The following is an 11,671-nucleotide window of genomic DNA, read 5'->3' on the forward strand; positions in this document are numbered from 1 at the left end:
ATTTTCTTCATCTTCAACTTGAACTTGTGTAACAGCAATTTATGGCCTGTGTGTTCTGCATTCAGCTCTGGCTGAGAGAGAAATTTATAGCACTGAGTGTTTATATTAGAAAAGAGGGAAAATATATCAATTACCTAAGCTCCCACCTTAAAAAGCTAGAAAAAGAAGAGCTGAATAAACCCAAAGCAAGAATAAAAAATAAAGGAGCAGAAATCAATTAAATTGAAAAGGGAAAAACAATACAGAAAATCAACTAAACAAAAGCTGATTCTTTTGAAAAGAAGAAAAAAATTGACAACCTTTAGTAAAACTGACAAAAAAAAAAAAAAAAAACAGAAGGTACAAATTACCAATATCAGAAATGAAACAGGGGCTCTAACTACAGACATTAAACGGAGGCTGATGAATCCCAATATTAGCAGGTCAGACAGCAGGGCCCTGGCTTACAGGCTGCACAGACCAACGAATCCTAAGTCTGCAGCAAGATGGTAGGTAAACTGCTAGCTCAAGTCCCAAGAACCAGAGGTCAGGTTGAAGAGGAGCCAGATGCAGGATCCAGAGTGAGCAAAAACCCACGAGCCTCGCCAGAAAGTCCACCTATATTGGATGCAGGCAGCACCCACAAGGAAACTGTCTTTTAACTGATTGGCTTCTCACAGCATATCTCATGGAAGTGATCACATTATATTAAATCTCATCACGGAGGTGATCGCATCATTTTATGACTGCCAAACTACATCACAACTGCCAAACCACTGAGATTCATGGCCCAGCTAAGTTGGCACACAACCTTAAGGATCACATTGACTTAATGCTTTCTCCTTATGATCAGGAAGAAAGCAAAAATGCCCACTTTTACCATGTAAACATAGTGCTAGACCTTTTTGTCAGTGCCAGAAATGGAAATAAAAATATACAGATTGAAAAGTAAGAAATAGATTGTCTCTATTTGCATGAGACATAATTGTCTATATACAAAATCCCAAGGAGTCTACCAGAAAAACTACTAAAAATAATGAGATAACAAGGTTGTGGAATCCAAGATAAACATGCAAAAATCAATTGTGTTTCTATACACTAGCAATGAGCACATGGATCCCCAAATTCCAAATATAATACCATTTACAATCGCTCAAAAAAAAAAAGAGAGAAATCCTTACGTGTAAATTTAACAAAACATGTACAGAATGTCTATGCAGAAAACTATGCATGCAGTAATGAAAGAAATCAAAAAAGATCTAAATAAATGGAGGTGCTTATTCTGTTCATGGATTAAAAGACTCAACATAGTAACGATGTCAATTCTCCCCAAACTGATATATAGGTTTAATGCAATTCCTTTCAAAATTCTACCAAGATTTTTTGTAGATATAGAAAAGATTATTCTACAAATTATATGGAAATGCAAAGGAACTGTAATAGCATAACAACTTTGAAAAAGAAGAATAAAGTGGGAGGAATCAGTCTATCACAATTCAATATGTATTACACAGATACAGTAATCAAGATTGTACAGAATAGAGAACCCAGAAATAGACCCACACAAATATGGCAAACAGATTTTTGACAAAAGTGCCAAAACAACTCAATACAGGAAGAATAACCTTTTCAACAAATGATGCTCAAGCAACTAGACATCCAGAGGCAAAAAAATCAACCTCAAACTAAACCTCAGACCTTACTACAAAATCAACTCAAAATGAACCATGGACTTACATGTTACATAAAACAATGAGGCTTTTACTGAAAAAAAAAAAAAAAAATTGAGGATGGGGAGGATCTAGCCAAAGTGTTCTCAGACTTGACACCAAACGCATGACCCATAAGAGGAAAATTGATAAATTGGACCTCACCTAAATTAAAAATTTTCAGTCTGCTAACCTCTCTTAAAAGGACGGAAACACAAGCTACAGAGTGGAAGAAAATATTTGCAAACCACATATCCAACAAAGGACTAATAACTAGGGAACTCTCTAAACTCAACAGTAAAAAAGCAAAGAATCCAATTACAAAATGGGCAAATGACATGAACAAACATTTAACCAAAGGGGATATACAGATGGCAAATAAACACATGAAAAATGTTCAACATCGTTAGTCAATAAGGAAACGCAAATTAAGACCACAATGTAATACAGCTGCTACGTATCAGGTTGGTTAAAACAAAAAATTCTGATGACAACAAATATTGAAGACAGTGCAGAAAAACTGTTCATAATGTTGCTGATGGGAACATAAAATCTCACAGCCATTCTGGAAAATAGCTTGGCAGTTTCTAAAAAAAACTAAACGTGCAAATACCATATGACTCAACAATTGAACTAGTGAGAATTTCTCCCAAAGAAATGCAAACATGTTCACACAAAAATCTGTACATGAACATTCATAGCAGCTTTATTTGTAATAGCACCAAACTGGAAACTCCCTAGATATTGTTCAGTGGATGAATGATTAAACAAACTGTGGTATATTCATATCATGGAATGAACTACTGATACACTCAACAATATGGATAAATCTCAAGGGAATTATGCTGAATGATTCCATTTGCATGCTGTTGTTGTTAGGTGCTATTGCGTGGTGACCCCATGTGACAAAGTAGAACTGCCCCATACGGTTTTCTAAGCTGTAATCTTCACGGAAGCAGATCACCAGGTCTTTTCTCCCACAGAGGCACTGGGTGGGTTCAAACTACCAACTTTTGGGTTAACAGCCAAGTGCATAACCATTGCACCACCAGGGTTTCTTTTGTGTAACCTTGAAATGACAAAATTTTAGAAATGGAGAATAGATCAGCAATTTCCAGATGCTAAGGGTATGCGATGAGGTGGGCAACAGAAGGAAAGCAGGTGTGGCTCTAAAAGAACAGCATAAAGATCCTCTTGGTGATGGAATTGTTCTGTATATTGACTGTATAAAAGTCAATATTGTGGTTGTGATCTTGTATTATATTTTTACAAGATGCTGCCCTTGAAGGAGACTGGGAAAAGGTACAAGAGATCTTTCTGTATTATTTTTTAAAACTGCATGTGAATCTACAATTATCTTAACATAAAATTTTTATCATACCACAGTAATCAAACTACATTAATCAAAACTGTGTGGTCCTGGTATGAGGGTAGGCTATAGACTAATGGAATAGAATTGAAAGTCTGGAAATAAACCTATACAACTCTGGACAATTGATTTTTGATGAGGGTGCCAAGCCCATTCAATGGAGAAAGAATGCTCTCTTTAACAAATGATGCTGGGACAATGGGATATCCACATGCAAAAGTTGAAGTTGGACCCATATCTCACATCATACCTGAAAATTAACTAAAAATGTGTCAGTGACTTCAATACAGGAATTAAAACCATAAAACTCTTAGAAGAAAACGTAGGGGTAAAGTTTCAAGACCTTGATTTTGAAAATGGATTCTTAGATATTATACCAAAGCACAAATGACAGAAGACAGAATAGATACATTGGACTTTATCAAAATGAAAAAGTTTTGTGTATCGAAGGACTTTATTAACAAAATAGACAACCTACAGAATGGGAGAGAATATATGCAAATCATTTATCTGATAAAGACCTAGTGTTCAAAATATATAAAGAACTCTTAAAATTCAACGACAAAAAGACAACCGAGTTAAAAAATGGGCAAAGAGCTTGAATAGACATTTCTCCAAAGAAGGTATACAAATGGCCAATAAACACATGAAAAGATACTCAAAGTCATTAATCATCAGGGTATGTAAATTGAAACCACAACGAGACACCGTTTCACACCCAATAAGATGGCTATTATCAGAAAAATGGAAAAGAAGAAGTGTTGGGGAGGATGTGAAGAAACTGCGACCCTCGTGCACTGCTGGTGCACATGGTAAGGAGGTGATGCTCCATGGGAAATGACGCCTCTTCTGTGGAAAAAAGTTTGGTGATTCCCTAAAAGTTAAACATAGAATTACCATACAATTCAGCAATTTCACTACTAGGTATATACCCCAAAGACTTGCAGGCAGGCACTCAAACAGATACTTTTACACCAATGTTCATTGCAGTACTATTCACAATAGCCAAAAGGTAGAAACCACCCAAGCGTCCGTCAAGAGATGAATGGATAAACAAAATGTGGTATATCTATGCAATGGAATATTACTTAGCCATGAAGAGAAATGAAGTTCTGATACGTGCTACAACGTGGATAAACCTTATACTAAATGAAATGTCTTTTTTCTGTCTTATTAATGGCCTTTTGCTCTCTTCATGTGTGATATCCTTGATGTCATCCCACAACTCGTCTGGTCTTCAGTCATTAGAGTCCAATGTGTCAAATCTGTTCTTGAGATGGTCCCTAAATTCCGGTGGGATATGCTCAAGATCATACTTTGGCTCTTTTTTGCTGCAAAAAAACTCTTTAAAGTGTTAAAAAGCAAAGACATTACCTTGCGAATTAAGATGTGCCTGACCCAAGCCATAGTATTTTCAACTGCCTCATAAGCAGGTGAAAGCAGGACAATGAATAAGGAAGGCCAAAGAAGAATTGATGCCTTTGAATTATGGCTTTGGTGAAGAATATTGAATATACCATGGACTGCCAGAAGAACGGACAAGTCTGTCTTGGAAGAAGTACAGCCAGAATGCTCTTTGTAAGGGAGAGCGGTGAGATTTTGTCTCATGTACTTTGAACATGCTATCAGGAGGGACTAGTCCCTGGAGAAGGACAGCATACTTGGTAAAGCAGAGGGTCCATAAAAGAGGAAGATCCTTGATGAGATGGATTGACACAGTGGCTACAACAACAGGCTCAAATATAGCAACGATTGTGAGGATGGCTCAGGACTGGGCAGTGTTTTGTTCTGTTGTACATAGGGTTGCTATGAGTCAGAATTGGCTCAATGGCAGCTAACAACAACAACAAAAGATATGTCAGACATGAAAGGACAAATATTGTATAACCCCACTTAAATGAAACATCTACAAAGACAAATGCACAAAGACAAAATTGTGTCAGTGGTTACCAGGGGCTGGGGAAAGGAGAAATAGGGAGTTATGGTTTGAAGGATTTCTTAAATAGAGTTTCTATTTTGGGTGATGAAAAACTTTTGGAAATTGATAGTGGTGATGGTTGCACAACATGATGAACGTAACTAATGTCACTGAGTTGTACACTTAAAAATGGTTAAAATGGAAAGGCTGTTCAAATAACACGTAATCATAAATGTAGGTAGTTGGTGATCATGTGACGTGTTAATGAACAATGGCAAATCTGACCTGAAGAATTGTTACTTTAGGCATACACTTTATGGGCCAAAAGGCCAAACTCATTGCTGTTTGTTGATTCCAACTCATAGTGACCCTATAGGACAGAGTAGAATTGCCCCATAGGGTTTATCCTTATGCAAGCAGACTGCCACGTCTTTCTCCCAAAAAGCGGCTCGTGGGTTTGAACTGCCAACCTTTTGGTTGGCAGCCAGATGTTTAGCCACTGTGCCACCAGGGCTCCCTTTTTATGGGCCACAGTGGGGCAATAAACCCAAGGTCTTTTAGTTATTTATGAACAGAATATTTCCTAAAGAGTTTGGGGAGGTTTCTGTCTTTCAGTCCTTACTCTCCAGCAAGTCTAGGGGGTATAAATTTTAATTTTTATACTCTAGTTCAGATGTCACTAAAAGGCAACACCAGACAAAAATGTACAGAAGTGACCAAAATATGGAGAGATTCTGCATTGCCACCTAGACCAATATCTGCCAAGAGGTCCCACTGAGCATTCTTGACCCCCAAACTTTACCGGGAGCCTTGACTATGCTCCTTCTCCTGGGCACCTGGAACGTGAACGAACATCTCCTGCAGGAGTCCCTTCCACAGACCCTTGTCCTTGGTGGGCAGCTGTGAGCTCTGCAGCTGACTGGGGATGTGGATGTCCACAGAGTGACATTTCTTTGGCTGGGCTTAGTGCATTACAACAGCGCAACAGGGGCTGGGTGTAGCTCATCGTGTTTGCTGCCTCTGGGGGACTCTCAGGTGAGTTTCCTGAATGAAGGGCTTCCCTCTGCGGAGCCCGCGATGAGGTTGCTTATGATAAAGCCTCGCCATCTTTCATGAGGGCTGAAAGAATCAATACGTGACAACATACCCACAGCCTGTTCATGGCTCACCAGTAGAGAAGTTCTGAAACAGCGACTATATGGTGAAACTTGTGAGAGCTGGAACTCGACAGAACTGCCTTGTTTTTCTGGATCTCGCAAGTTTTCTGCCTTTGGCAGGATGCAGTCTTACCACTTTTATACCCCTCTCTACCAGCAGAAAATATTTGAGCTTTCCTTTTCTGACAGATTTTCACCTCACACAGGTGCTAGCTTTTATGGGTTTTACTGTATATGCTCTTTTACAAAATCTGACGATGTACAAGTTTATAACAGAGTTTTTAGTAAGTTTAAAAGAAATAATGTCATATTCTCTGACCACAATTTATTAAATTAAAAATCATTCTCATATAGATTATAAAAAACAAAAACTGTGTTTTTGGAGACTAAAAAGTGCATTTCTAAATCCTTTATCAGCTAAAAATGAAAGCAGAACAAAAACTACAAAATATTTACACCTGAATGAAAATGAAAGCATTGATCCATAATCTGAAATTTAGCATTCTGAAATCCAAAAGTTTTGAAAACTGGAACTATTTTTCATCACATTTTTTGGTGGTGAAAACTGACTTGAGGATATTTATAGTGTTAGTTATCCCGCTTTGAGCAAGACTGAGGGTCCATAAGTGGTACAAAAGGTTTGCGCTTGACTACTCCCTTAGGTATTTAACACCACAAGTAAATGACTTTAACAAAGAGAAATTTATTTTCTCACAGTCTAGTAGACTAGAAGTCCAAATTCAGGGGGTCAGCTCTAGGGGAAGGCTTTCTTTCTCTGTCACCTCTGGGGAAAGGTCCTTGTTATCAACCTTCCCCTGGCCTAGGAGCTTCTCCGTGCAGGCACTCTGGGTCCAAAGAACACGCTCTGCTCCCGGCACTTCTTTCTTGGTGACATGAGGTCCCCATGTCTCTATGCCGGCTTTTGCCTTTTGCATCTCAAAAGAGATTGACTCAGATACAACCTAATCTTGTAGATTGAGTTCTGCCTCATTAACATAACTGCCATTAACATTGCATTAACATCATAGGAATAGGATTTACAACACATAGGAAAATCACATCAGATGACAAAATGGTGGACAATCACACAATACTGGGAATCATGGCCTAGCCAAACTGATACACATATTTTCTGGGGACACAATTCAATCCAAAAAAGCTACTAACCTAAGGTTGGCAGTTTGAACCCAACCAACCATCTTGAGGAAGAAAGAACTGGAGATCTACTTCCATAAAGATTATAGCTAACAAGATTCTATGGAGCAGCTGTATTCTGTAATATGTGGGGTGATAAGTCAGTATCAATGGCAATGGTTTTGGTTTGGTTTTTCAGGAAGACTGATGAGGAAAAGAACGAAAAAAGGCACAAGTCAGCAATATTGGCTATTTGCATCACCCTGGGACTCCAAGGCAAGGGCAGAAGCAAGGAAAGAATTAGGCAAAAGTCCAGGTAAGTGACAAAGGTAGCTTGGACAAGAACAGCAGCATTGGTGGTAGGGAGAAGTGGCCAGATCCTGGACACAGCCCCAGGCCATACTCCTGATGCTAAGAACATGCAAAGCACTGGCCCCACTCTGGTAAACTATCTGCCTCGATGGATTAGAGATTTTCAGACAGCGAACAAGACATTGCCCCGTAGTTTGTACGGGCCTGAAAGTGGCTTTTGCTTCTCAGGTCAGCATCACTTCTTTTCTGATCCTTCTTGAAGTGAAGAGCCCACTACTATTTAATTTCGACCATTTATAAAGTTTACATTTGGGAAGGACTGGAAAAAGTGAAGAGGTCTGACAATTTCTAGCCACATCAAGTGTGAAGATTTCATGGAACAGAGTAAAAAAGCAAATCCCAAGACACGTTGTCAAAATCCTTAAGGATCTTAAGAGAAGTAGTTTTAGGGAAAAAAAAAAAAAAAGGTCAAAAACAACCAAAGGGGACTTTATGACCTTGGCTCTAGAAGCAAAAAGGACTGAATTGTACTTCGTGTCTCTTTCTCATTCTGTCGGGAGAGATTCTCACTTTGCTCTGCCTGGGCACCAACATAGTAAATCTTAAACAGCTGGTTGGCTTTCTTGGGTTTGGAAATTTATTTAAAAAATAAGAGAATTATTTAAAATAGACCCAAGTCATTCTTTGAAATGTATGGGCTGCCTAGCAGTTAGTTTGAACATACATACATCAAACTGCAAATATCAAAATGGCAAGCCAACAGAGCATTTCTGACATTGAATATCAGAATTGCTACTGTCCAGAGCTTGGCTGGTGAGCATAACACCACAGGGGTTTCAGCCAGCTGGCCCCATTTGTGGGAGGGTGATGCTTGTTTAGGGCACAACTTGCACAGGTTTTTTTTTTTTTTTTTAATAATATTTTATTGTGTTTTAGGTAAAAGTTTACACAACAAATTAAGTTCCCCTTTAGCAATTCTTATATAAATTGTTCCCTGTCATTGGTTATAATTTTTACAGTGCGTTAGCATTCCCATTAATTCCATTCTATTTCTCCTGTTTCCATTGATCTAGCTTCCCTTTCCGCTCCTTGCCTTTTTGTCTTCTCTTTTGGGTAAATGTTGACCATTTGGTTCATGCAGTTGTCTAAGGGGGCACAATACTTATGGGGATATTGTTTATTTTAGAAGCCAATTTATTATTTGGCTGAAGGATGACCTACAGAAATAGCTTCAAAACCAAGTTCAAAGTTTATCTTAGGATGATAGTCTCAGAGGCTTCTCCAATCTATCGGTCCATAAAGTTTGGCCTTTTTTAGGAATTTGAGTTTTGTTCTACATTTTTCTTCCATTCAGTATGGGATCTTCTATTGTGTCTCAGGTCAGAACAGTCAGTAGTGGTAGCCGGGCACCACCTAGCTCTTCTGGTCTGGGGTTAGAGAAGGCTGAGATTTGTGTGATTAGTCTCATGGACTAGTTTTTTCTTTGAGCTGTTAATTACCTTCGTTCTCTTTTGCTCCATAAGACTTGAGACAAATACTCATATCTGAGACAGCTGCTCACAAACTTTTAAGACCCCAGATTATACTCACCAATCTAGGATGTAGAACATTATCTGTGTGAGCGGTGTTATGTCAACTGACTAAGTTGTACTCTAAGACAATGCTCCCAAGCCTTCTAACCCAGTAAATTAATCTCACGAGATATTTGGATATGTCTAGGAAGCCTCTGTATCCCCTACATGGTTTGTGATATATGTGGGCATACATGCAGCTCACACAAATGTGTTTATATATGTATCTACAGAAACACCTATACACACTCATGCATTTACTTGCGTATGCCTTTCTATATACATATATGCATCCATATCTACCCATGTAAACACACGCATAATATTTTGGTTGTTTTCACTGTTGTTGCAAAATTGTATATGTCATAGCATTTACCCCCACGTATCTTTCAGTTCGTGTGTTGCTGTGATGCTGCGAGCTATGCCACCGGTATTTCAAATACCAGCAGGGTCACCCATGGTGTACAGGTTTTATGCAACTTCCGGACTAAGAGACAAGCTAGGAAAAAGGACTTGGTGATCTACTTTGGAAAAAATTGGCCAGTGAAAACCCTTGAACAGCAGCGGAACATTGTCTGATATACAGCCAGAAGATGAGCCCCTCAGATTGGAAGGCACTCAAAATACGACTCAAAGGAGAGTAGACCTTCATGGTGTAGATGGAGGAAAGCTTTTGGGACCTTCATTTACTGAGGTGGCATGATTTAAAATGAGAAGGAACAGCTGCAAACATCCATTAATAATAGGAATATGAAATGTATGAAGTATGAATCTAGGACAATTAGAAGTCATCAAAAATAAAAAGGACTGCATTAGTGAGCTGAACTGGACTGGTATTGGCCATTTTGAATAGGACAATTGTATGGTCTGCTATGCTGGGAATGACAAATTGAAGAGGAATAGCATTACATTCATTGTTTAAAAGAACATTTCAAGATCTACCCTGAAGTACAACGCTGTCAGTGATAGGATAATATCCATACACCTACAAGAAAGATGAGTTAACACGACTATTATTCAAATTTACGCACCGACCACTAATGCCAAAGAAGAGGAAACTGAAGATTTTTACCAATTTCTGCAATCTGGAAAATTGATCAAACATGCAATCAAGATGCATTGATAATTACTGATGACTGGAATGCAAAAATTGGAAACAAAGAAGAGGGAACAGTAGTTGGAAAATATGGCCTTGGAGACATAAAGGATGCCAGAGGTCGCATGATAGAATTTTGCAAGATTAACGACTTCTTCATTGCAAATGCCTTTTTTCAGCAACATAAATGGCAACTGTATACGTGGACCTTGCCAGGTGAAATACACAGGAACCAAATCAACTACATCTGTAGAAAGAGACAATGGAGAAGCTCAATATCATCAGTCAGAACAAGGCCAGAGGCCGACTGCACAACAGACCACCGATTACTCATATGAAAGTTTGAGCTGAAGCTACAGAAAATTACAGCAAGCCCATGAGAGCAAAAATACAACCTTGAGTATATCCTACCTGACTTTAGAGACTATCTCAAGAGCAGATTTGATGTGCTGAACACTAATGACCAAAGACCAGACAACTTGTAGAATGATATCAAGGGCATCATACACTCAGGAAGCAAAAAGTCATTAAAAAGACAGGAAAGAAAAAAAGGCGAAAATGGATGTCAGAAGAGACTCTGAAACTTGCTCTTGAACATAGGGTAGTTAAAGCAAATGGAAGAAATGATGAAGTAAAACAGCTGAACAGAAGATTTCAAAGGGCTGCTCGAGAAGATAAAGTATTATAATGAAATGTGCAAAGACCTGGAGTTAGAAAACCAAAAGAGAAGAACATGCTCAGCATTTCTCAAGCTGAAAGAGCTACAGAAAAAATTTGAGCCTGAAGTTGCAATATTGAATAATTCTACAGGAAAATACTGAACAACACAGGAAGCATCAAAAGAAGGTAGAAGGAATACATAGAGTCACTGTACCAAAAAGAATTGATTGATGTTCGACCATTTCAGGAGGTAGCATATCATCAAGAACCAATGGTACTGAAGGAAGAATTCCAAGCTGCACTGAAGGAACTGGAGAAAACAAGGATGCAGGAATTGAGAGAATACCAATCGAGATGTTTCAACAAACAGAAGCAGCACTGAAGGTGCTCACTTTTGTATGTCAAGAAATTTCAAAGACAGTTGCCTGACCAACTGCCTGGAAGAGATCCACATTCAGGCACATTCCAAAGAGAGCAATCAACAGAAAGTGGAAATTATTGAACAACGTCATTAACATCATACCCAAGTAAACTTTTGCTGAAGGTCCTTCAAAAGTGGCTACAGCAGTACATCGACAGGCAACGGCCAGAAATTCAAGCCAGATTCAGAAGAGGACATGGAACCAGGGATATCGTTGCTGATGTCAGACGGATCTTGGCTGAAAGCAGAGAATACCAGAAGCATGCTTACCTGTGTTTTATTGGCCATACAAAGTCATTTGACTGTGTGGGTCCTAATGAATTACAAATAATATTGCAAAGAATG

Source organism: Loxodonta africana, chromosome 22 (genome assembly GCF_030014295.1).
Source record: "Loxodonta africana isolate mLoxAfr1 chromosome 22, mLoxAfr1.hap2, whole genome shotgun sequence".
NCBI classification, from domain to species: Eukaryota; Metazoa; Chordata; class Mammalia; order Proboscidea; family Elephantidae; genus Loxodonta; species Loxodonta africana.